Source organism: Vicugna pacos, chromosome 5 (assembly GCF_048564905.1).
Source record: "Vicugna pacos chromosome 5, VicPac4, whole genome shotgun sequence".
NCBI classification, from domain to species: Eukaryota; Metazoa; Chordata; class Mammalia; order Artiodactyla; family Camelidae; genus Vicugna; species Vicugna pacos.
In genome coordinates, this window is record NC_132991.1 from 51,633,408 (window position 1) to 51,660,407 (window position 27,000).

Consider the following 27,000-nt stretch of genomic DNA (forward strand, 5'->3'; position numbering starts at 1 on the left):
GAAAAGCATGGGAAAAAAAAGTTGGTTTGTAAACTTTACTTAAGGATTGCTCTCTACATGGAAGAATATTAGTAAAATTAAACTGAAACAACAATAAAAAGAATCCTATCTATTCTGGAGACTTCTGACCTTCACCAAGTGACTAAAGTTACTAGAGGTTTTACCTACTACTCAACCAAGAGTATTGTGTCTTACCAAAGCTAAAGCTTTCTTAGATAGAAGCCATACACCTCTCAGATATTAGTAGACTCTCCTAAGGACGTTGCTGAGACTTTGGCATTGGAAGCAACATCTACATCCGAATGTGAGTGTCTGGAGTGTTTACCCAGAAGGAATTGCAGGCTGCTTTTAAACACTGTCCTTGTTCAGCTCTTGATCATCTCTAAATGAACCATTTCAACTGCTTCCTAAATAAGACTGTTCTCCATATGATATCAGAGTTGTCTCTTTAAAACATAAATGTGACCGTGCTAACTTTAGCTAACTCTCTCACTGTGTACAAGAGAGTCACATACTCTTTGGTGTAAGATGCCTGGCTCCTCACACTATGGTCCCAGCCAATCTTTCCAGTTCCCTCTCCCACCACACCTTTTCCACAATTGTCTGTCATTTCTGAATTCACCATTTGCCAATCATGCCATGTTCACTCATAAAGAAGAAAGAGAAAAAAAAATAACATGAGGTTATATATCTCTGGTTTCCCTTCTGTGCCAAAGCATCTTGAAACAGGATGAGAGTGGCACCCAAGACACCTTGCCTCTTTTCCCAGAGCCTGATAGTGTTTCAGTTCATACTTCGGAACACATCCAAGGCCTGGAGCACAAGGATGCTCTGTACATGATTTTAAATAAAACACCTTGATTATAAAAATTGAAAAATGGCTGGAGGAAGGAAATGTATCCTACTCATCGGCACTTCTAGAAGTGCACAAAAGCCTGCATTGTGCTTTACCCAGTAATTATTATTAAGCATTTGTATATAACTTTATATTTACAAAGTGCTTTGTAGTCCTCTATAATATTATTCCTCACAGCAGCCTTATGAGGTAGGTTGGTATTGTTAAATCTATTTTACACCACTTCAGGATGTCCTCTTTTGAAGTCCTTTGAAATAAACCTTGAAGAATCAAAACCCTTCAGTGTGTCTGGGAGAACAAGGTGAAAAATACCCCACGGTGAAAGTTTCTGTTAAAAAAGAAATCCCAAAGGGAGCCCGTGTGCTGGAGAAGGAGATCAGAGACCAAAACAGGAGCTGGAAATTGCATCAATTTGATTTGGAAATAATGGGCAGCCTGAATATAGTGAGGTCCATGGATTCGGCTGGACATGGGATCTGTTTTCTTCTTACTTCTCTAGAACACTTGGTCTCTGGTACTGATAAATTATCAGTAAACCAAATATTTTTATATGATATCCAGATGAGATTGATGCCTTTGTCTTCATTTTTTATGTTTCTGTATCATACCACACATAATGTGAAATGATGAAATGATGAAATGCAGTACAATTAGTCACTGGGTTCTGTTACATAGTGAAACACTAATCAGCGCACAAGAAGAAATTTCTATTTGCATAACCTTGGAAGACAAACTTTAACTTTTTTTCTGTTTTAACAATGATTCACGTTTTATGGAAAAGGTGGAGAATAAATAAAAGTTGGAAAGGCTGGAAATTTTTATCCATACTTCTAATAACCAAGATAACGAAAATCAAAAATTTCATATTTTCTTTGCATCTTTGTCTAAGCATATTTTACATTTTTCTACTTCTATAATACATATAATTTTGCATACTCTTTTTTCATTTAACATTTTAACATACACATTATTCTGTGTTTTGTGTAACAAACACTGTGACCTGCAACTCTGCTAAGCCTGCAGAAATTTACTGAGTTCTAGAAAGCACAGAGATTTTAGCACTATCCTAAAATAGCATTACCTTAAAAATAGCATTATTCTTGAAACCTAATATGATAAATCTCCCTAGTAATGGCAGAAATCTGTCGCAATGTGCATGAAATGGATCATCAGTCTCATGGCTTTAAATACCATCTACATGCTGTTAACTCCCAAATTTTATGCTCATGTTTCTCTTCAGAATTCCAAACTTACATATCCAAATGCCCATTCAGCCTTTTCATTTGAATGTTTAATGAACATCTCCAAACCTAAACTGAACAATACTAAACTCCTGGTATCAGTCTCCCTCATACCCCAATTCAGCCTGCTCCTCCAGGGATCTCCCCATCTGAGTTAATGGAAACCCTATGATGCTTCTAGTCTAGAACACAGAAGTGTTAGTTATATTTAGCATGTTCTAAGTTACATTCCTCATACTTATTTATCTTATTACTGGAAGTTTATTCCTTTTGAACACCTTCATCTATTTCCCATTCCCACAATCCCATACCTCTAGTAAACAAGTTTGATCGCTTTCCCAATGAGTTTGTTTTTTAAGTATAACTGACGTACACTGTATTAGTTCCTGTTACTCAACACAGTGATTTAGTATTTCTATACATTTCAAAATGATCACCACAATAAGTCTAATTATAATATATCACCATACAAAAATATTACATAGTTATTGACTATATTCAACACTGCACATAGCAAAATATATGTGATTATTTTAAGTTATGGATCTCTAAGTTCAAAAGCATTTTAGCAACTCTGCATTTTTACTCCTCCCCACCAGACATTTGCTGTTTCTATCATCATATATTTGCTGTTTATCCCTTAACTACTTATTGTAGATCTAGATGATTTTATTCCTTTGTTTTTTAACCTTCCTACTAGCTTTATACATGGCAACTTACTACCTTTGCTGTATATTTGCCTTTACCAGTGAAATTTTTCCTTTTGTAATTTTCTTGTTTCTAGTTGTGACCTTTTCTTTTTCACTTAAAGAAATCCCTTTGACTTTTGTTGTAAAGCTGGTGTGGTGGTGCTGAACTCTTTTAGCTTTTGCTTGTTTATAAAACTTTTTATCTCTCCATCAAATCTGAATGAAAGCCTTGCTGGGTAGAGTATTCTTGGTTGATGGTTTTACCCTTTCATCATTTTAAACATATCATGCCACTCCCTTCTGGCCTATAGAGTTCCTGCTGAAAAGTCAGCTGATAGCCTTATGCAAGTTTCTGTGTACCTAACTTGTTGCTTTTCCCTTGCTGTTTTTAGTATTTTCTCTTTAGTATCTTTAACTTTGCTATTTTAATTATAATTTGTCTTGGTGTGGTCCTCTTTGGGTTGATCTTGTTTGGGACTCTCTATGCTTCCTGGACCTGGATGTCCGTTTCCTTTCCCAGGTTAAGGGAGCTTTCAGCTCTTGTGGCCTCAAATATATTCTCTGCCCCTTTCTCTCTCTCTTTTTCTTATGGGATCCCAATATTGTGAATGTTAGGATGCTTGATTTTGTCCCAGAGGTCTATTAAACTGTCTTCATTTCTTTTTATTCTTTTTTCTGTTCAGCTTCAGTGATTTCTACTACTCTGTCTTCCAGCTCATTGATTCATTCCTCTGCATCATTTAATCTACTGTTGATTCCTTCTAGTGTGTTTTTCATTTCAGTTATTGTATTCTTCATCTCTGTTTGGTTGTTCTTTATATTTTCTAACTCTGTTAAAAACTCCTCACCCTGTTTGTCCAATATTCTCCCAAGTTCTTTGAATATCTTTATGATCATTACCTTGAATTCTTTATCAGGTAGATTGCCTATCTCTACTTCACTTAGTTCTTCTTCTGGGGTTTTATCTTCTTCTTTTGTTTGGAAGCTATTCCTCTGTTGCCTCATTTTGCCTAAGTTGCTATTCTTATTTCTATGTATCTGATATGCTGGCTACATTTACTGACCTTAGAGAAGTGGCCTTTTGTAGGAGATTTCCTGTGCATCTTAGCAGCACTCTCTTCTCTGGTCACAGAGCTATATATTCTAGGGGTGCCCCCTATTTAGGCTATGGATCCCTCTATTGTGGTGGGCTGAGTACTGTGGTCAATCAGGCAGGCATGGCTTGCCCCCAGTCCAGTTGGTTGTCAGGTCCTGCCTTGCACTGAGGCTGCCAGCCACCGGTTGGTGGAGCCAGGTCATGAGGATGCTGGCTGTAAGGCCCCAGGGGTTCCCTGGGCTAGTGCTGGTCCACTGGTGGGAAGATCAGGAGTGGTGTTGCAGGGCCAGAATCTAGTGTTGACCTGCCGGAAGATGGGATCAGTTTCTGACATGGCTGGCTGTGGGGTCCAGGGTGTCCCCAAACTGGTTTTGGCCCACTGGTGAGTCGGGCTGGATCTTGGAGCAGCTGGCTTAGGGGTCTAAGGTCTCAGCCTGTGGTGGTGGGACTGGGGCCTAGGGAGCCCCAGAGCTACTGCTAACTCACTGATGGGCAGAGCTGGATCCTAGGGTCTCTGGCTGCAGGGCTCTGGGGATTCCAGGGCTAGTGCCAGTGCATTGGTATTTGGGGTGGAGTCTTGGGCTCTCCAGTGAACAGGGCCGGTTCCTGGGGTGGCTGTGGAATCAGTGGGTCTTCAGGCAGAAGGCCTGCTTGTGGGTGGGGCTGTGTCCTTGCCTGGCTAGTTGCTGGGCCTGAGGCATCTCAGTACTGGTGCCCAAAGCACTGGTGAATGGGGGTCAGGTCCCAGCACTAAAAAGCTCAGGGAGGAATCCAAAATGGTGCTCCCCAGCACCAGTGTCCACATGGTAGACTCTGGCTTTCCTGAAAGTAAGTCCTGCTGACCTTCGAAGCCAAATGTTCAGCGGCTCATCTTCCCAGTGCAGGACCCCCGTCTGGGGAGTCCAATGTGGGGCTCAGGTCGCTTGCTCCTTGGAGAGAATTCTGCAATTGTAATTATCCTCCCATTTGTGGGTCACCCACCCGGGGGTATGGGTCTTGACTATACCGCATCTCTGCCCTCTTACCCATCTCCTTGTGGTTCTTTCTTTATATCTTTAGTTGTAGACAATCTTTTTTGCTAGTCTTTCTCATCAATATTGCTCTGTAAATAGTTTTAATTTTGGTGTGCCCATGGGAGGAGCTTAGGGTCTTCCTATTGTGCTATCTTGGCCACCTCTCATACAATTTCTTAAAAAAATTAATCACAGAAAAGAACTTTATGTTGCTAAGATGTCATTAGTAAACCAAATGAACATACATCAATTGTAAGTAATCATGAATATAACAAAATTAATTTTGTGCAGCAGCCTATTTGATTTTTAGCAAGTGAAATATCATTTGCACTAGGCTCTATTCCAATGTTCAAAATTTATAAGGTTTTCACAAGAGTCAAAATAACTAAAAATAAACAAAAATATTACCATTTTATTAAGTCTTTCTTAAGATTAAATAAATAGAATTTATTCAAAGTCCTAACCAAACAAATTAATGTTCCAAAGTAGCGGAGTTCCGAAGAGAGAAATTTAACTGAATCTGCAGAAAAGAATTAGTAAGGTAAGTTTAACTTACAAAATCAGTTGTCAAAACAAATTATTGAATAATCATTTTAATTGTGTATAGTGGGGAAAATCCTTAAAGATTTAGACCTATACATGTAAGTTAAATGGCTTATCCAGATCATACGTTAAACCTTAAAAAGTTGACTTAAATGTAAGTGAAAGCTAAGACTTTGTTTTTATTTACACAGTTTTATTTCCACAGTTTCAGTTACCTGTAGTCAACTGGTAAAAATTAAATGGAAAATTACAAAAATAAACAACTCATAAGTTTTAAATTGTGCTCCATTATGAGCAGCTTAATGAAATCTTGAGACATCTCACTCTGTCCTGCCCCGGACGTAAATATCCCTTTGTCCATGTATTCTGCCTGTTAGTCACTCAGGAACTGTCTCTGTTATCAGATGGTCCGTCATGGTTTCATGGTGCTTGTGTTCAAGTAACTCTTGTTTTACTTAATAATGGCCCAAAGTGTCAGAGCAGTTATGCTGGCAATTCAGGTCTGCCAAATAGGGGCCATAAAGTGCTTCCTTTAAGTGAAAAGGTGAAAGTCCTCAACTTAATAAGAACAGGAAAAAAATGTATGCTGAGGTTGCTAAGATCTATGGTAAGAGTAAATCTTCTATCCGTGAAATTGTGAGGAAGGAAAAAGAAATTCATGCTGGTTTTGCTGTTGTACTTCAAACTGCCAAAGTTAGGGCCATAGTGCTTAGTTACAATGGAAAAGGCATTAAATTTGTACAATATTTTGAGAGGAAGAGACTACAGCCACATAACTTCTATTCCAGTATATTGTTATAATTGTTCTATATTATTATTAATTATTGCATTAATCTCTTTCTGTGCCAATTTATAAATTAAACTTTTAAAAATATATTATTTTATTTTTTATTTTTATTTTTTATTGAAGTGTAGTCAATTTACAATGTTAGTTTCATGTGTACAGCAAAGCGATTCAGTTATACATATACATACATATATTTTTTTCAGATTCTTCTCTATTATAAATTAAACTTTATCATAGGTATGTATGTATAGGAAAAATATAGTAGATACTGGGTTCAGTACTATCCTCAGTTCCAGGCATCCCCTGGGCATCTTAGAACATGTACCCTGCAGATAAGGGGGGACTATTGTACTAACAAAGCTCACTTCAGGGACAATTTATCACTTTTTCTAAAAGCACTGACACAAACTTTGGTGATTATTGCTGTATACTAGGCCATATGTTGCATGGCATAGTATGGCATATGGAAGGCTAACTTTGTAACAATGCAATTTTAGATTTTTGAAGATATACACATATATGAAAACTATCAATTAAGTTATTTTTTACCCTGGTGAAATATATATATATATATATATATATATATATATATATATATATCACTTTGAAACCCATTCTCCTAAAAAAGACTGTATATATTTTACTCAAAAATGTAGTACAACTTATAGCTCTTAAAATGTCATTTCCTATTTATCATGCAAGACCATATTCAGATTTTCTTGTGCAGTTTTTCAGTTGCTAATTACTAAAAGAAAACATACGACAATCGTGATCTTCTATGAGAAGGGTATGTTATGAAGATGCTCTGCCAAAAATTGATAAAATTAAAGAGAAATACCATTATGAAAATAAAATTCCCAAATATAATGTTTTCTTTCTTTAATCAATAATTTTCTTGAGTATATCATATACAGACCAAATAATTGCTTAATCGTCTACCAAGACATTAGTAACATCTGTAAATTCTCTTCTAGATGTGAATTACCTCCGTTAAAGTTGAGGAAAAGAGATGAAATGTTTGTTTCACTCAAATATAGTACAAATTCAATATCCATTTTATTATCACAGAGCTAGTCCTAATCATACTGTCACACTACTAGAATTCTACTATCCTTCGATACTGCAACCTTGTTAAAGTTCTAGAAATTCTCTTCCTGGCATTACCAAATAATTTATCATTTGAGGAGGGTTTCAGTTCAATTGCATCTGTTCAGATACTAAAATAAATTTATATCCTTTTGTTTAACAAAATTGTACTGTACCTCTTGCATGAGCTAGTCATTGTTCTCTTCCTAGAAATCCAATAGTCAGCCAGATAGATATGGAGCAGGGAAAATGGAATTAAACAAATAACTATAAGCTTTCAGTTAATCATACAGATTGAACACAACAGTGTACCTCTACTTTCTCCTGAAAAGCCACTAAAATGACAGTAAAATGCACAAAATCACAAAGACAAAGAGAATAGGAAAGAACAGATAACAGACAGTATGAATCAAACAAATTGGGGGAAAAAAAAAGAAATTATATGGATAATTGTTAACTGACTCAGGTTTCAACCTTCCCTCTGCTGAATGCCTGGGTAGGGGGAAGTGGATGCCCAGGGCAGTGTGAGGCAGTCATTAAGAGATAAACTGATTCATTCGTATCTCAAAATTCCACAAAAGTCATGCAAGAGGAATCAGCAATCTCTGCCATCAGGTGTGTAAGCTGAGGCTGAAGACAATTGGATTGATTCAAGTCTGAATGAAGAACATTTAGGCCCCTCTAGTCTCTGCCCCAGCCCAACGGATTACTCTCTGGAGATCTTGAACCCAGAGGCTCTACTAGGAGACAACAGGAGTAAGAAAGGGAGTCAATCAAATCCTGTATTCTTTGTGCTCAATGTGGATACTCAGTCCCTTTTCCTTCAGCTCTCAGAATGCTTGTTGCTGCTTTGTATTACCCCTCCCCTTGTCTCAAGGCAGGAGATTGGAAGTCCCTCTCTAAAGAATTCAGCAAGGCCATGAGAAAATACCTATCAATACTGACAGTTGGAATTTCCAAAGAAATGGTCTGCTATGCCCAGTTATTCAGAGTGAGTCTCACCAGTTAGCAGAGTCCACCAGTGCACACAGAAATTCTAATTTATCATTCAATGTCTTACTTTTAAATAGAAATGGATAGTTAAAGACCATGATACATAAGTAGAGGGAATCTAACTTAGAAGACCAGACCAAAATAAAGAAATAAGAAAATGAAAGAAAACTGGAGAAAACAAAGACCGCATTACCATATCAAGGAACAAAAGAAAATTTCAAGCAACTGTGCTAAATCCCCTTCAGGAGATAAGAGATGTGGCATTCATAAAACAAGAACAAAATGCTACTTTTAAAAAGTGGGATAACATTCAGAGAACAACAATGAGCCCTTAAAAATTTAAAATATGATAACAGAATTTATCAAGTCTGGGAGATAAAGTGGAGTGAATTGCCTATAAACTAAAACAAAATTTAAAAGTAAAATGAAAATCACAGAGACAAAGAAAATATTAGAAAAAAAATCTAATAAGAGCATCATTTCAGAAAATGGAAGAAACCCAATAGGAATTCCAGAATGAAATAACTGAGAAATAAGAGGAAATTAACAATAAAATAATACTAGAAATGTTCTCAGGATTGAAGTATACAGCTTTCAGCTTGAAAGAGCTCAGAGAGTTCTCAGTCCAGTGAGTCAAAACTGATCCATGACAAACTCCCTTATTATTAAATTTTAGAAAACCTGGAATAAAAAGAGAATTCTCAGGAAAAAAGCGTAAGAGCAGGAAAAAGCAAACAAACAAACAGGTTGCATCCAAATAATAAAGAATCAGAATGACCTTATAATTCGCAAAACAATGATGGAGATTTGCCTTTAAATTTCTGAAAAGAAGTTATTTCCAACTCATAAGTATATCCACAATCAAACAAGTGTAAAAGTAGAATAAAAACAAGTCTAGATATTCACAGCTTCAACAATTTATTTCAGGGATGCATTCATTCTCCAAAGAGTTCTGGAGAATACACTGCAGTAAAACAAAGATATAAGCCAAGAAAAAGGAAAGCATGTGATCTAAGATACACAGAATTCACAGAAAGGCAAATCCCAGGGCAAGGGTGAAGAGAAAATCCAAGGTGACAGTTGATGTCTCAAGCATGGAGAACAACAGGAAGTTTAGATTGGGGTAGAAGGATAGAGGGCACCAAGACAGAAGTCAGATGTCCCCAAAGAGGTGGGAGTGGGGGAGCAACAGAACTGAAAGATGATCAAATATGCCCTATCATACTGAAAGGCATGTCACATAAAGTTGGGGGATGAACTAATAATAGATACAAGAAAACTAAAAAATAAATTTAAAAAAATTTTTAAAAATCACTAACCTCAAGGGGAAAAAAGGTATTTGAAAAGGAAAGGAAACATAACCAAAATACACTCTGTGGTTCAGCAGTAAAGATTCATATAAGAACAGTGCATGCTAATGGTAATCTAAATACTGACTGTTTATTTTTCCAAATTGGCTAATGAGGGAATATATAGTGGGAAATGTGGAGGAATATGAGACTTAAATCTTAATCCTTTATAGTAGAATGTCAGTAGATAATAACTATAATTTTAAAATCCATGAAATTGCCATGTAAACTCTCAGAGATGCCTGGGACAGGGCACTGCTGTTTCCGTTATGCATACTGCAGTACTGTTTAACTTTTTAAGCCATGTATACCTATTGTTTGAATAAAAATTAAAATTATGTAAGTGCTAATATAATTATATAACAAGTATGAAGGAAAAGTATTAGGAGTCATGTGAGATTACTTCAATCGCCTTAAGTTGACAAAAGTAATACATATATTATTTTTCTCTGTGTTAGCCTGAGTTCCCTATGGGAGGAAAAATTGTGTAGGAGAGATTTCAGGGTGGGTGTCTGTGGCAACAGCACTCCCAAGGGAGAGAGGGGAGCAGGATTGGACAAAGGGAGGAGTTAAGCTGAGAGGCAGTTGCAACAAATGCCTTACAGGATGCCCTGGGGCTGGGAAAGCTCCTAAGAATTGCCCCAAAGAAAGTGGAGATCCCAGGTCTTTGACTTCATTGCCCAGTCACTGGATGAGGACTGGTCTCAGAGATGTGCAACCTTGCACATAGTATCAAGTAAAGCAGCTTCCTCTGAAGGCAGGAAATTCCTGGAGAGGATTCAGCTCTGACCAATCCGCCAGTTGGCTGAAAATGAGTGTGTTGGTCCTGACTGGGGGATTTAAGTGGCACACTAGAGCCTCCACTAAAATCCTTCCCTTATTAACAGATCAAGTTGCAGAGTTTTGTATATCAGATTGGGGAATTTAAAAGCTTTTCATTTTTTTTTAAATACAGAAGTTAAAAAAAACACTTTTTGAGATGTGGGTAACATTCAGAGATGGACCTCAATGGTTTATTTTCTCCATCATGTTACTAAAATGTACCAGAAACAGTGCTTTTGTAGGCTAATCATAAAATGGAATTAAAGTTCTCTGAGAAAATGTATTGAGTCCCCCTTTGAATGCAGGGGTGCATCTCTTGCCTAGTAACTTGCAGCAGATGTGGAGACTCCACTTTACCTGATGTGTATCTTATTGGAGCTCCTACTCCAAAAGTCTGGAAGTAAGACTGTAGGAGGGTAGGGGGAACAGAGGAGGAGAGAGATGAGGGCTGCCAGGCATCAGCAATACAAGGGTTTTCCCCTCTTCTCCTAACTTTCCCTCTTTGCCCAAGAAGCCACTGGAAGTCCTTCCACTACCTACCGTCACTTGGATGAGCTGTGAAGTGGGTTAAGACAATGTCATCATGGCAGCTTCTGTCGTGTGTTCTGCAATATTTAAATAGAAGCAGAAAGAGAATTCTAGCCAGCTGAATCTACTGTTTGTGAGAGACTCCTGATTCCTTTTAGCCTGTGTTTACTGAGTGCCTAATATGTCCCTGGCATCGTGTAGGACACCAGGAAGGATGCGAGGATAAATCTACAAGATCCAGATATTTGAGCCAGTGATTGAAATATTGGGGATTGCCTGTTGTGAGAAAACTGAATTTAATCTAACCTTGCTGAGGAATGTTGAAGGATTTGACTAATCTTAAGTATTAGATACACCATCAGGGGCAACCTTAGAAAGTACTGATAAAGAATTAAGAAGAACAAAACCTCAGAGTAAGCTTGATGTAACTACTGATGTAAATTGAGTATCTGCTGACCATTTAGTAAAAATAGAATGATATATAACAACTGTAGCTTTAATTCCACATAAATAGAGTTGAAAATCCACTACAACATTGTAGCTACTTGCTGGCTACCTGCATGCCTTCAAGGTATTTGCTTTACTCAACAATAAAATCAGCTCATTCTAAATTTATGAATTGTCATGTCCCTTTGGGTCCCAATTTCTTTTCTTTTCTCCCAATGCTATGTATGTATCGGCTTTACTGAACAATAAGAAAAATATATACACATACTATCATTCAAAAATAGCAAGGACTTGTCATGAATATTTAACTGTAAGACTCATTCGATAACCTTTAGAACTCTTCCAAGCATTATGATTTCATGGGGGATTCAGTTTTTAGCAAACTGCTCTTTACAACATATTTTAAATAAAAAGTAAAGTATGCTTTTCAACCATCTTAAAATCAAAGGGCATTTGAAAATATTTATCCAATAAACAATATCACTCTCTCCTGAATATGTCTTTCAACAGATTAGATAATAATGGTAAATATAAAATAACATGTATTTTATGTTGAGCGGTCCAAAATATTCAATGTGCCTTCCTCTAGAGCAGCTCTAGAGGAAACATATTTCACGTAAAAGTCAAGTTTCCGTCTGCCTAAGTCATAGTTTTGTCTATTTGCATAATCTGTTACTAATATTTTGCCCTTGTCACATTTTCTCCCATTCCTAGACAGTCTTGTGATGGGCTTATCATTGTTATTTTATTTTGGTCACAAACCATGAGTAATTCATTTTTCCATTGATTTGTGCTATTTATAAAGTGCCACATCAACTATTCCCGAAGTTCAGCTTTTGAATTCTGACAGCTCTAGTAAATAAAACACTATCCACAACAGAGAAATTGCTGAGTGCTGTTTGGAAGAATTCTCATTTGACCTAATTGTCCAAATGCAGTCGGCAGTGCCTTCACAGAACCAGGTTATAAGAAGTTGCTCTTACCATGAAGACACGTTAATTATCTTTGATATTTCAGTGTGTAAATAGTACACAGTTGTTTGTATTTATGTATCTGATCAGGTACTATTCAAAGGCGTCTGCAAATACCATGCTCCAAAACACAACGTCTTCTCCTAAACAATGCTGAAAAATTCCATGTGTAATTGTGTGCAATCATTGATAAAATCATATTCATGTCAAGTAGGGAATTGCATACCCGTGTTGGCACCAATGGAGTGCTGTACTCGCCGTTATATCAAGAGGAGGCTTATGCTTTGTTACCTAGTAAGAGGCAGGTGGTCTAACCACCCCCTTGAACAACTGGCAGCTTAGTTTACATTCCGCAGAGCAGCTGCCTCCTCCTATTTTAACTGGAATTGCATCACAAAACACAACAGTCACTTGTGCAACTTGTACCACTAACAGGAACTGCCCTTATTCCCACAGTATTCTGCAATATTCCAGAAGGTTATCTAATTTCCTCACATTTAATACTGTTTAGAAGTCTGTCCAATTCAAGTATTTTTCTTTACTAATACCTAGTGTTGTTAGCAAACCTTTAACTTTTCTAAGTCTTGTTAATGCCAAAATCATTTAACATTTTTAGGTATTGTTACAGAGAACTTGGGATTCTCTAACTGGGAATTTGGAACTTAGAGACACTCAAAGTATTCACTGAGAATGAACAAAGCAAACAGTATATATTAAGAACTGTATACTGTTTGCTTGAGAGGTAACTATAACAAAAGAAGCTTCAAAAACTCAACAGTATGGTTTTGGTAATGACAGACTGATTTCTTAGTCAATCCCTCCTCATCAAGATGTAGTGAAACCCTTAGCCACTGGAAAATGCCTGGCTCTCTAACGGGCTCACATGGACATCCTCTTTCATTGCAAATTCATTATCCTTCCTGAATCCCATTCCTGTCTACTTCAACCAAGATTGACTCTGTAATCAGAGCTTCTGATATTAAATGAAGACCTTCTCTGACTCTCTGTCTACACCTGCTCCAAGTCCACTCTTTCAGCACAGATTCTTTATCCATGTTTCAAGAAGACCACAACCATGGCAATTTGTCTGAAGTTGTTTTTATAAGCAAAGCTCTGCCCTTCTGCAAAAAAACCAAAACAAAACACATAAACAAACAAACAAAAAAGAAACCCAAACGACAACAAAAAGCACTCTCCACAGTCATTTCATTTTAAGCCTTGACCCAGATGGATGGTAACTGAGTAAAACAGCTACTGCAGTTGTCAGCTTCCCAGGGATGACCTCTCTCTGTTTACAGTTTTGTAGTTTTTTTCTAATGTTTAATGTAGCAGCTAGAGGAGTTTTATATCTCACTCCAGCTTTTGGCAAGATAAGAAGAGAACAGCTTCCAGGCTTGATGTAACGTTAAAAATTCTTCCTTTGGGATCCTTCTGTTTAGACCTACACGTTCCCCTCCCCACCACCATCCCCTCTCAGGTGCCTGGGGCCTTACTGTTTAACCATTTGGTGATCCCTTTCCCACAGCCTACCTATACAGAAGCAGAACACCCAAAATTATTTAGATCATGGTGCCAGTCAAAGCAATTCATTTTCTTTGGTCTTTTAATAACTCATTAATACTACCTTCGTGTTAACTGCCACACATAAAGAATCCATTTGACTAAAATTTGACCATCTGATCTAATGAATATTAGATCAGAACCTAGTTCAGTTACTAGTGTTTGATCCTTAAAGGAGAAAGGCAGGGAACTGTAACTTGTCTCATTGTCTCCTCTCGTTTCTTATATAAGACTCAACTGGCTGTCAGCTAAGTCTAAGCTTAGAAACTTTCTAAGGAAAAATAAGCATTTGCCAACTGAAATGGAACACAAATCACTTCAATACCTTAGATTTGTACTTCGAGCAGTGTCAAACTAAGCCAGTCACGGTGGGAAGTGTTGGAGTATTAGCTCTGGATTTCAAGTCATTATAATTTTTCAATGTCTATCTCACATTTTTGGCTGTCTGTCAGATATAATTACCTTGGAAATCCCATCTTCAGTGTTAGTTCTCTGCCTAGGGCCTCAAGGGAACAGCTATAAAAATGAATTAGTCCCAGGAAAACAAACTACTTATGGGTATTTTCCACATGGTGTTTGGATGACAGAATAGACATTCTATAACCTTGACGTGACAGGCGTGCAAGGTGGTAGGTGCACAGTATTGGAGAAGGCAATGAATACAAAGATGATTCTACGTGGTTCCACCCATCGCAACCCCGACTCGAATGTGTAAAGATAAACATGGATACTGTTCTCAAATTATGTGAAAAATCTATTTATTGCCTTCTTCATTTGAAGATCTGTAACCTTCAATTACCAAAAGAGTGAAACGAATTCATTTAGTGCTGTTTTTGTGTTCCGTCTACTAAAATTTCTTACTTTCATAAACAGTGGTACCAGGAAGTGATCATTTGAATAATCTTCTAGAAGAGTAGGGCAGAGTGGTTCAGATCAATGGTTCTCTCCCAAGTCTGCTGCCTCCTAGTTGTATGACCTTGGGTAAGCTATTCAACCACTAATTAATCCTTTCATTCATGAAATGAAAAAAAGGTAATACTGAATTCATAGAATAAAGGTTAAATGAGATAAGGCATATGGAGATTAGCACAGATCATTATTATTGTTTTGTCCAAATATAAATTCTGAAACATGTAACTTCTAGTGTAGATTGTAGGATGCACTATTCAATTTTTTAAAGATTTTGTTGAATTTATGTATATGTCTAATATTTATATGTGCTAAGAGGTTTTTGCATTGAATATGTTCACATTTAATCACATATCTAACTGTAAAATCTATTTTTCTATATATACAGAAAATTACTTTAAACAGATATCCTATGGATATGTTATGGTGCCCCCCAATCAAACATCTGTGGCTACATTTTAATAAAGACAGCAAATATGTTAATAAGCAAAAAGAGTTATAAATGCAGACAGCTAAATGTTCCCAACCCTGCCCTGGGCTTCTAATCAAGTACCCATTAATAAGTTACCAAATATAAGAATGACTGGGATATGTAGCACCAGGCTTTAGGAGATACAGGCCTATACCTAAATAAGCAACAATTTAGGCCGACTCATCATGTATATTGAAAAAATATTATAAACTCACGACATGCCAGGAATGCACTCAGATCTATTTATTTATTGGATGATTGCTCCAGTACCATCCTCAGACCACGCACATGAAACAGGCATTTTGGAGGTTTCAGTCCAATATCCAATGGGAGAGACAGAAAATAAACAATATGTATTATGAATTGTAATATGTATTGTGAAAAAATAACCAGGACACAATATATTTGTATAAAGTGTAATTACCCATCATAAATGACCCAAGAAATGTTCTCTGGGGAATTAACAGTTAAGTTGAGAGTGAAGGATGGAAGGGTCAGTAATGTGACTAATAGGGAAGAGGGTATTACAGACTGAATGTGTCCCCTCCAATTCATATGTTGAAACCTTACCCCTCAATGTGATGGCATTAGGAGGTGGAGCCTCTGGACATAATTAATATTAGATGAGGTCATGAGGGTGGAGCCCTTGTGAATAGGATTAGTGCCCTTATAAGAGTCACCAGAGAGCTGGCTCCCCCTCTCTGCTCTCTGCCATCAGAGGACACAGTGAGAAAGTTGGCAGTCTGCAACCTTGAAGAGGGTCCTCACAGAACTCACCAGTGCAGGCACCCTGATCTTGGACCTCTAGTCTCCAGATCCATGAGAAGTAATTCCTGTTGTTTATAAGCCATCAAATTTATAGTTTGTTTTAGCAGCCCAAATTCAATAATACAGGAGGTCTTATGCAAAGTGGTTAGGGATATTGGTCAGAAGCCAGACAGGAAATGCTAAAGCAGGAACACTCCAGATTACTATTTGCACAGAGGACATCCTACGGTGTTCCTAGTAAGGAAATATCACCCTACTGCCTTCTCAGACATGAGTGTCATTGCAGCTTTGAATCAGAAAGTGACTTTTCTGACCAAAGAGGACAATTATAGTGTCTCCTTCCCCAGAGACCAGTAAAGAAGGCTGAGTGTGGATGGGAGGATGGAGCTGATTGAGTTAAAAGGAGCTGCAGGGCAAACAGAGCCAGCTGCCTGCATTTCAAAGGCAAGTAAAGCCTCAGGCTCAATTACTTAAAGGAGGTACTTTATTTCAGTTTATAGAGCTTAAGAATGGGCTAAAACAACAAAGATAACAATCAGGGCCATTTGTAAGAGTAAAATAGTATGGAGTACACACAAAAGAAGGTGCAGAACTTGGCCAATTCAAAAGAAAAGAAGTCCATCTGACCAGAATGAAAAATATACTCTTGTCTGCAATAATTATCACCAGCTTGTGAGAAGAAACTGAAGGTTAATGTCATTAATTCCACAAATATTTATTGTGTTACATCAGGGTACAAAGAAAATAAGAAGACAAAGATACCTGCTCCCAGGGAACCTCAGGGAACCAAAGGCGCTGGAAGAGTGAGGGGAGTGATGACTGGCAAGAGCATTAAACATGGGGAATAAGTAAATTGCATAGGATGTTAGAAAATGCTAAGTGCTGGCGAAAAAGAAAAGGTCCAGTAGGAAAGGGAAGGTGGAGCTGAGAGAAGGGTTGATTCACGATATTAAATTGTTGTTCAAGCCAGGCCTCATTGAAAAGGTGACAATTTGATTTCTGTAACTGAATCCCTTTGCTGTACACCTGAAACTAACACAGCATTGTAAATCAACTATACTTCAATTTAAAAAAGACACATGCATCAAAAAAAGAAAAGAGAAAGAAAAGAAAAGAAAAGAAAAGAGAAAGAAAAGGTGACATTTAAGCAAAGATTTGAAGGAGATGAAGAAATTCCTCCAGCAGCTATCTGAAGGAAGAGAAATATAGGTTAAAAGATTATCCAGCTCAGGCATTGCTGAAGGTACTTACACTTAAGTTTTGGGTAGTAAAATGAGTATTTCATTCATTTATATAATAATATACATATTAAAATATCATGTAAGCATGAATTATCATTTTCCAGCAAATCCTTTTCCTGCCTTCAACTAAGTAAAAGAACCCTTCCAGGTGTCACTAGAAATAGATTCCAAGGCTTCTTGGACCTTAACAACCATGATCCATACTCTGGATCCCAGAGTAGGCAAAATAAAGGGAGCAGTACTCATTACAAAATGCTGCTTTGTATTGGATCATTCTTGTCCCGGCATGTTCCACAGTCTGTTAGGTAGTGTAGTGGGAATCAATGAGTCATAAACCCTCCCTGAGGAGTAACTAAAAAGTAAGTTAGCTTAGTATCCAACTTTCACTTCTGACTTTGTAGTCACAGGTACTCTGCTTTCCTCAGCTGTAAGGCAAATGTTGAAAGCTGATGAGGAAGCTTGGAAGAGTCAAGGAAAGCTTCCACACCAACTCTTCCCACCATCCCAGGTGAGAGAGCTGTCTTAAGTGAAGTAAAATAATGACTCAGGACTTAAGATGATATTATTCTTTAGAATAAACTCTGAGATATATATTTATATATCATATACATATATATATTATATATATATAAGCAATTCAATGATCCCTGAATGTGTGAGAAGAGATACCTAGGTTTTTTAATGATGGCACGTTGGGGAGAAGTTTGCTAACAAAAGCAAAAATGTGATGTCATTATTGAAGGAGCCAGTCAAATCTTAAAGCAGCATGCATGGAAAAATAGATATTCAATACCTTGCAATGTCCCATAATATATAACTGAATCACTATGCTGTACACCAGGAATTAACACAACATTGTGAATTGACTATACTTCAATAAAAATAAATAAATAAATAAAAAGAAATATAGTATCCAGGTCTTAAAAGTAATCCAGTGTATTTTGCATCAATCCTATTATGTCTGACAACTAAAGTTCATTTCTGAGCTTTACATTTTAAAAAAAGATGTTAAAAAGGAGTAGTTAGGTTGGAGTATCGTGACCTCAGTGATGTGGGGGTACAGAAACCACCATATGAGGAATGGTTAATGGCACCACATTTAGAGACAAGATAAGACAGAACCTTCAGATATTAGGAGGGCTGTCCTAACAGTTTTCATAGAAGTTTTTAGCACATTCTTTATGACAGAATGATGCCCAGTGGCAGGCAGTTAAGAAGAAGCAGAATTTTGGCACAGCATAAGGAGAAACTTTGTGAAAATTAAAACTGTCTAGATTGAAAAAAAAAGAAGAAGAAGTGCCTTATCAGCTCATGAACTAAACTGTGGTTATTTGAAGTATCCAAAAAGAATTTGGATGGTGAACTAGAGTCAGAATTCCCATATATAATGGAATCCTACTGTCTAGGCTTGGTCTTTGAAAATTTTTCCCATATCCACATTCCTTAATTTTATGATGTTTAGAAATGAGTAACAGCTAATCAAAAATGCCTTCTCTTCTGAATCCTACATGTCACATACATGTCACATAAAAGTTAGTATAAATTTAGGAAACTTGATTTATATGTCTATTGATATAATGATTATTACCCAAGCTATCATGCACCAAATTAAAAGTGCTAGGAGTAAGATAATAATGCTTAGTGATCAGCTGCCTCAAATGACAATGACGAATTAGGTCATTCTGGTTCCTAGTTTATTACCTTTTATCTCCACACATTCTTCTGGCCCTGCTTTGTGACACCAGAACTGGGCTCCGCAGACCACATCTCTCCTTCGCCAGCTGGCTTAGTGTTAGATTCTGCCGATAGAGGGCGCTAGGAGAGACCAAAAGGCTAGAAGGAGGGAGTTTTTCCTTCGTGTTCTGTTCTTCATGCTGTTCTGAGAAATTTGGAGCAGCTGGGAGTCCTGGAAGTCTTCCCCACGGGGGTGGCAGCTCTCATGGTTCTGCAGTAGGAGAGCACCTCCATCTACTTTCTCCATCAACCCAGTATCAGGTAGCACGGTCCTGCGGTAGCCACAGCTTCTCTTCAGGGATCTGAATCTAAGAGAGCCTTTCTTCCAGAACTCCCTTCTTTTTTCTCATTTTGTTAAGTCCTAAGATTCCTTTCTACAGTTGCCACCTCAGAATACCTTAGAGTTCTCTTTTACCTCTTTTGGTAGTCAACCATCCTATACCTAATTGATAATAATTCATATTTATGTTTTCCTGCTCAACTTACTGCTGTGGGTCCTATTGTACCATGACTGTACCGTGATTATACCGTGACTAATACAAAACTTGACAACAAAAATGAAAACAAAGAGCAAAAACCAATTCAAAACCTCTTGTTATTATTTTCTCCCAAAACTGTCATACAACAAATAAGAATGTTATTCTCTTTCCCCTGACTTTGTGATTATTTCTGGGGTAGTGGTTGATGGCAATGGTTTTAAACACGTTTCACTGGACACCGGTCCTGTTCTGACAGAAGGGTTTGATGAGTATTTTCTAAATTCGTAGTCTTCCTACAGCTTGCCTGACCATAGCCCCAAGGACTTCTTAGAAATATTTGGAGCCCTTATTTGTGGGAAGTAGAAGCTTGACATGATAATCAGTCATGGAAAATCTCATGTAAAAAAAAGAAATTAACATATGTCACACTAGTTTCTTTTGTATCAGATTTAACTACATCCAGTGATTATGAAAAAGATGCTAAAAACTCAGGATCTACTTCAAGCCTGCATATCAAATATTACCTTATAATATGGCATAAAAATTGGGTACTCATGTTTGTGTATAAATATACATATAAACTATAAATGTCCAGTCACCTCTGCAGATCACAGTAGATTCTGAGTACTTGTCCCTGACTCAAATTATATGAAACAAGACAGTAATCACCAAAAAAATAAATAATGTGATAGAAGAGATCAAAACATTAAAAGTCAAATGTTTGCCATTTCTTCTCTTCTACTGCTTGTGAAAGACTTTTCGTTGCTCAACTATACTTCTTCATTATGCTGGTTTAGAATGTTGGTGCTGCTGGAGATTATAGGTATAGACAGAGAATGAAAAAAGCCAGATAAAGAGAGTGATTTTGTTCTACAAAGCAATAAAGTGTGAGAGCAAAGAAGGAGCAAATAAAAGGTCCTTTAGGTGTTGACAGAGGGAACAAGAAAGTGGGAGGAATAGAGAACTAAGGATTGACATAGACATTGCCAGGGAGAATCTGACACACACAGAGTTTTAGTTGGGAGATGGGGAAGCAAAATGTGTGGTTACATTAAAGGCAGTGATTTGGGGGAAAGACACTCAAAGAAAATTTTAATATGTTTTCCTGTGTGATGCTTGTTTAATATCCCCCATAGTGCCTTCAATAAAATATAATAAATTTTTCCGTTGCTTTTAAAGGCTTTTTCTGTTTTAATTGGTTTGGCATATTTGTTTGTTTTGGAAATGACAGGAGAAAAGAGACCAGCCTCAAGATGGCCCAGTTAATCAGGACCCAAATGACAAGGAGAAGCCTTCTCAGACTATGCTGCACCTTTCTATTACATGCTTTTAATACAAATCAGTTTTCCATTAAAAAAAATTGCAACTGGAAAAAGTAGTGAACACATATAACTCTTTGTATTATATATACGTTCCACTTTTCCTACCCCATATTTCATAATATAATTCAAATATATCCCTTACTATCGAGTTAAAGATGTCCATTAGTCCTTATACATAAAAGCTAGACCTTCTTAGATACTGTTTAGGTTATAGAGTATACTATTAAGTATCATTCTCTAATAAAATGCGTAGTGCTGGGTGACGTTATTTATATGGTCAAGATTATACTCTTCACATAAAAACAAGTGCTGAAATTAAAAAGAAATATGCCAAATACTCATTGGTTAATATATTTTTTACTTCAGAGTGCCACTTATTTTTTTCAATATCTGGAAAAAACATTTAATACTTGCTTGGGAGTTGGGGGACTGAATAATGAGGGGAGGCCAAGAGGAATAGCGCCCAGCTCTGCCATCAGTCTAGTGGGCAAGAATAATTTAAATGTGGCACAATTGACAAGCCCTCCTGATTGCAAGAGTGTCTTCTGATATTCTAGAAACTAAGGTCTTTCTGCTTGTTTGTTTGTTTTTACCCTTCCAGAGTATTCCTTATCATATAAAAATGTAAACTTATTTTTATGTTTAATATCAAATAAGTGTTCAACACTTCACTTAAATTAGAAAAGTATACATGTATACAAATAACAAATATAGTGTCCATTCCAACTTCTTTTTTAATTTAATTAATTTTAAAAACTGAAGTATAGTTGATTTACAGTGTTGTGTTAGTTTCAGGTATATAGCAAAGTGATTCAGTTTTACATACACATATATATATGTTCTTTTTCAAATTCCTTTACATTATAGGTTGTTACAAGATATTGAATATAGTTTCCTGTGCCATATAGTAGGTCCTTGTTGTTAATCTGTTTTATATATAGTAGTGTGTATCTGTTCTTCTTAAAATTATGATTTATCCTTCCCCTATCCTTTTCCCTTTGGTAACAATAAGTTTGTTTTCTATGTCTGTGAGTCTATTTCTGTTTTGTAAATAAGTTCATTTGAATCTTTTTTTAGATTCCACATATAAGTGATATCATATGATACTTGTTTTCTCTGTCTGGCTTGCTTCACTTAGAATGATAATCTCTGGATCCATCCATGTTGCTGCAAATGGCATTTTTAATTATGTTTATGGCTGAATAATATTCCATTGTATATATATACCACATCTTCCTTATCTAATCATCTGTTGATGGACATTTAGGTTGCTTCCATGTCTTGGCTATTATAAATAGTGCTGCTATGAACATTGGGGTGCATTTATGTTTTCAAATTAGAGTTTTTGTTTCTTCTAATTATGTGCCCAGGAGTGGGATTGCTGGATTGTATGGCAACTCTATTTTCAGTTTTTTAAGGAACCTCCATACTGTTCTCCAGAGTAGTTGCACCAAATTACATTCCCACCAACAGTGTAGGAGGGTTCCCTTTTCTCTACACCCTCTCCAACATTTATTATTTGTAGATTTTTTAATGATGGCCATTCTGACTGGTGTGAGGTGATATCTCATTGTAGTTTTGATTTGCATTTCTGTAATAATTAGTGATGTTGAGCATCTCTTCATGTGCCTGTTGGCCATCTGTATGTCTTCCTTAGAGAAACATCTATTTAGACCTTCTGCCCATTTTTGATTTTTTTTGATATTGAACTGTATATAATCTGTATGTTTTATAAATTGATCCCTTGTTGCTTTCTCCTATTCTATAGGCTATCTTTTTTGTTTTGTTTATGATTTCCTTTGCTGTGCAAAAGCTTTTAAGTTTAATTAAGTCCCTTTTGTTTATTTTTGGTTTATTTCTATTACTCTAGGAGATAGATCCAAAAAAAATATTGTTGTGATTTATGTCAGAGTGTTCTGCTTATATTTTCCTCTCAGAGTTCCATAGTATTCAGTCCCACATTCAAGTCCCCAATCCATCCCAAGTCCATCTTCATATAGGTGTCAGAGAATGCTCCAATCTCATTCCTTCATACACAGTTGTCCAGCTTTCCCAGCACCACCCACCGAATAGACTGTCCTCTCTCCACTGCATACTCCTGCCTCCCTTGTCATAGATCAATTGACCATAAGTGCATAGGTTCATTTCTGGGCCCTCCATCCTGCTCTGTCTATCCATGTGTCTGTCTCCCTGCCAGTACCATGCTGCCTTGACCACTGTAGCTCTGCCATGTAATCTGAAGTCAGGGAGCATGATTCCCCCAGCTCTCCTCCCCCCCTCAAGATTGCTTTGGCTATTCAGGGCCCCCTGTGTTTCCACACAAATTTTTAAATTATTTGGTCCAGTTCTATGAAAAATGCCATTGGTAATTGACAGGGATTTCATTGAATTTGTAGATTTCCTTGGGTAATATTGTTATTTTAACAATATTGAATCTTCCAAGCCAAGAGCACAGTTTATCTTTCCATTTGATTGTGTCATCTTCAGTTTCTTTCATCAGCATCTCGTGATTTTCAGCATCTTATAGGTCTTTCTGTTTTTTGTGTAAGAGAAACTGTACTATTTGAAAGCCTCCATTTTTTATTATATAAAACTACTGTCTCTGAGTATTGTGGGTTTCACTTCTAATAACAGAGAGTTAATTCTTTCAGACCAATTCCCCCACAAATAATAATAAGAAACTTTGGACAAAGAGAGTTTCTTAATTACCAGGGCTGGGACTAAGATGAGTTGAGTAAGTACAAAATTTAAGAGGTGTTTCAAACTCCATAATAAGAGAAGTCACATTCTAATGCATGTTTTAAAAAATCAAGATTAGTGCAAAAATTCCATGGTGAACATAGTATGGAAATTTTAAATAAAAATAGGGCCAGTGTTACTGATTTTTCTCTTTTACCACTGGTTCTAATATGGCTCAGCATGGCTCTGGTACTAATCCCATCTGTATTTAAAATGTTGGTGTTTTTCTGATCATGTATTTTTGCATTAACTTAGAAAACAAGAATTAGAATGAAGGACATTCCATGGGTTCTGTGAAGGAGGTAGTTGCCGAGGGAACAACTGAGAGAGAAGTAATACCCCAAAATGAGTGAGGATCATTTCAGCTCCATCCAAACTAATCACAGTTATTCCCCTACAAAGTGTCAAAAATGTGAATGTTATCCTTTCAACAGTACCGAACGTTTCCCCACCATTAAGGTTAAGTACCAGTTTCATCTTAAGCTCTGCCTGGTGTTTGATGCTCTCTGTAGTCCAGAGTAATTCCCATTTGGAACACTACAGAACAACTTGACAGCCTGAACCAAAACTTCTACAAATAGAATCATTATCTAGTTACCACCAAAGAAAGTCTCCAAAAGTAGGAAAAAAAAAAAAAGATCTTTTGGAAATGGCCTCCCTCTCAGGTTATTTGGGTACAAATCTACAGAATTTGGTAAAAGGGATGTAGAGTAGACTCAGAAAAATGCTCTGCCAGGACCCTTTCAGGAAGTACTCGCTGTGTGGCTCTGGGAGATATAGTCAGAAGGCTGCGAGCTCCTTACAGGGTTCACCTCAGCTGTAAAGAGCCTCCTGTCCTGACATCACACCCTTCTCAGTGCCGCCTATAACTGCCAAATGAACAGGGCAGGAGCTGAAGAGCCCTCAGCATTCTGATCTAAAGCAAACAACTCCTAAGGGCAATATTCCTGCACAGCTCCTGGCTCCAAGATGTGTTTTCCTGCATTGGTTCAATTTCTCCCAAGGCCCAGCCCTGCCTCTTCCCCCTTCCTCTCACAACTCTCACTCCAAAACTCATCTCCACATTTGCTTCCTGAAAACCCAACCTGAGACAGAGTGATAAACTAGATGACATTCTGTTCTTTTTACAATTATTATTCTGAACAATAACCAGACAAAAAAATAATGCAAGAGAATGAATAAATATACAACTCCATTTGCAATGTATCTCTTTGAGTTCTCAATTTAGATCTGAATTATACAGAGTTGTAATTGGCGCGTATGTATGATTTTGAATTCAGATTTTTTGACTGACATTTTTTAACACATGATACTTTGTAGCAAATTTGTCCACATATTTTTTTTTTTGCAATGCCCTTGTGGTATTCCATAGTGGATTCTTAACTGTCTCCAAATTTATGGCCCTAAATTTTTTCTATTTTTTCACTGCTTAAGATAGTGCTGTTATAAATATTTTTGTACAAATTGCTTGCTTTCTTTTTTGATTAATTCCTTTGACAATTGCTTTCCTAGAGTTGGATCAGAGTCTGTGAATATCAGCGCTGGGACCAGTTAGTAGAGGAGAAAGGAAGACTAAAAGGGAAAAAAATAAGGGATCACATAACCACCAGCTTTTCCTTTCTCATGTATAAAAGATGTATATAAATGGAGTGAATATAAATCTGGAACAACCTGAAATTACAAGTCCTGGCTAATTTCATTTTCCCTACGAATCTTATCAAATAACCCTACTATAAAGTAATTTGTACTTTGAATATGAATATTGAATTATATTTGTTTGTAGCACCATTATCCAAAATCCAGTTCATAGAATATTAGATGACTGATGTTTACAATGAAGTAAAAAAAGTTCTGAGGATAAACAAGTTTGGCAAATGCATATTAAAGAAACCCCTGAAGATTAGTAAGATAGAGGGTTATGTTAAAGGCAAAATTCCTGCAGCAAAGAAACATTAAATTTATTTAATCCACCTAGCCAGTAAAATTGATAAGGAAAACAGTTTGTAAAACTATGGTATATATGATACCATAAAAAAAATTTTAGAAAAAATGTATTATATGCACACTTACTATTTAACATGTACCTATCTTTCTACAAAAGCCCATTTATGCATTATATTTTTATCCCCACCAAAACCTACCACCCATCTAGGTGCATTTTAGACATTTTATAATGGTTTATGAAATTGCATTAAACATCTGTTAAAACTCACTTTGTTCATCACTAGACATTGATATAAAATAGTTTTAAGGAAAGATAACAGCTGAGGGGAGCTACAGAAAAAAAAATCATAGAACTTATGTTGAATTATTTTTCTTGTGTATATGAAGTTGTTCTGTAGGAACAAGAGCACTCAACAGATGTACAGACCCATTATCTTTTCACATGGCAATATGTTCCTCCTTTCAGAAAATGTGAGCAAGTTTGGAACGTACAATAATACAAAGAGGCTGAAATGCAAAGCAGAGAAAATGAAAATGATTGGCATAAACTAATGAAATTATCATAAGAGCTTTACAGAGGTGAACTTTAATGGGGGCATTAACCGTTGATGTTCACCATCCAGCGAAGCATCCAGATATATTGTAATCCTGCTAAATACTTGGAGCAGCAGGTTTCCAGCACATATGTCCACAGGCACATCCCACATTAAACCCAATGTCAGTGGCTTTCATATACTGTTGTTTCATCCTTGACCCCCTCTCAAAAGGCTCATTGGATCTACTCCATGACTCATATAACCTGTGTAGTCAGAAACAGGTGTTTGGAAATCTACATCTGGTGATAAATATTAAAGACAGAACATGAGAGTTCTGAAACAGTCTACTTAATTCATTCTCACTTGGCATTGCCACCACTAGCAGCACTGTTTCAGACTGAGCTCCAAGGACTACCGGAAATCCTCTCCCCTCTTGAAATTCCAAATTGTATTTCTTGTATTTCTCACTGTATTTTTAGATCGTCATAAAATTATTACTCGAGAAAAGATTTTAGAAATCAAGACTACTCCCTCATTTTACAGTTGAGAAAACTGAAAGCCAGAAAGTGAAAAGTACTTGCCCAGATTCAGAGAATAAATTTTGTGTAAATGTGTATGAAAAGACAGTGCCTCTTGGCTCCTACTACAATTTTTTTTTCATTGCATTATTCTAAGAAACTCTACAAGTATTGCCCAAAAATACTGCATTATGGTTAAAGAGTACAAGTTCTGAAGTTAGGAAGACTTAGGTGACAAAACGAATCTTATTTAACCTCTCTTAGCTTAGTTTATTCATCAGTAAAAGAATAATACCATTCTTTATGACAGTATTGTTGTGAGTTTTATGTAACATAGAACATGGTTAAGTGCCAAAA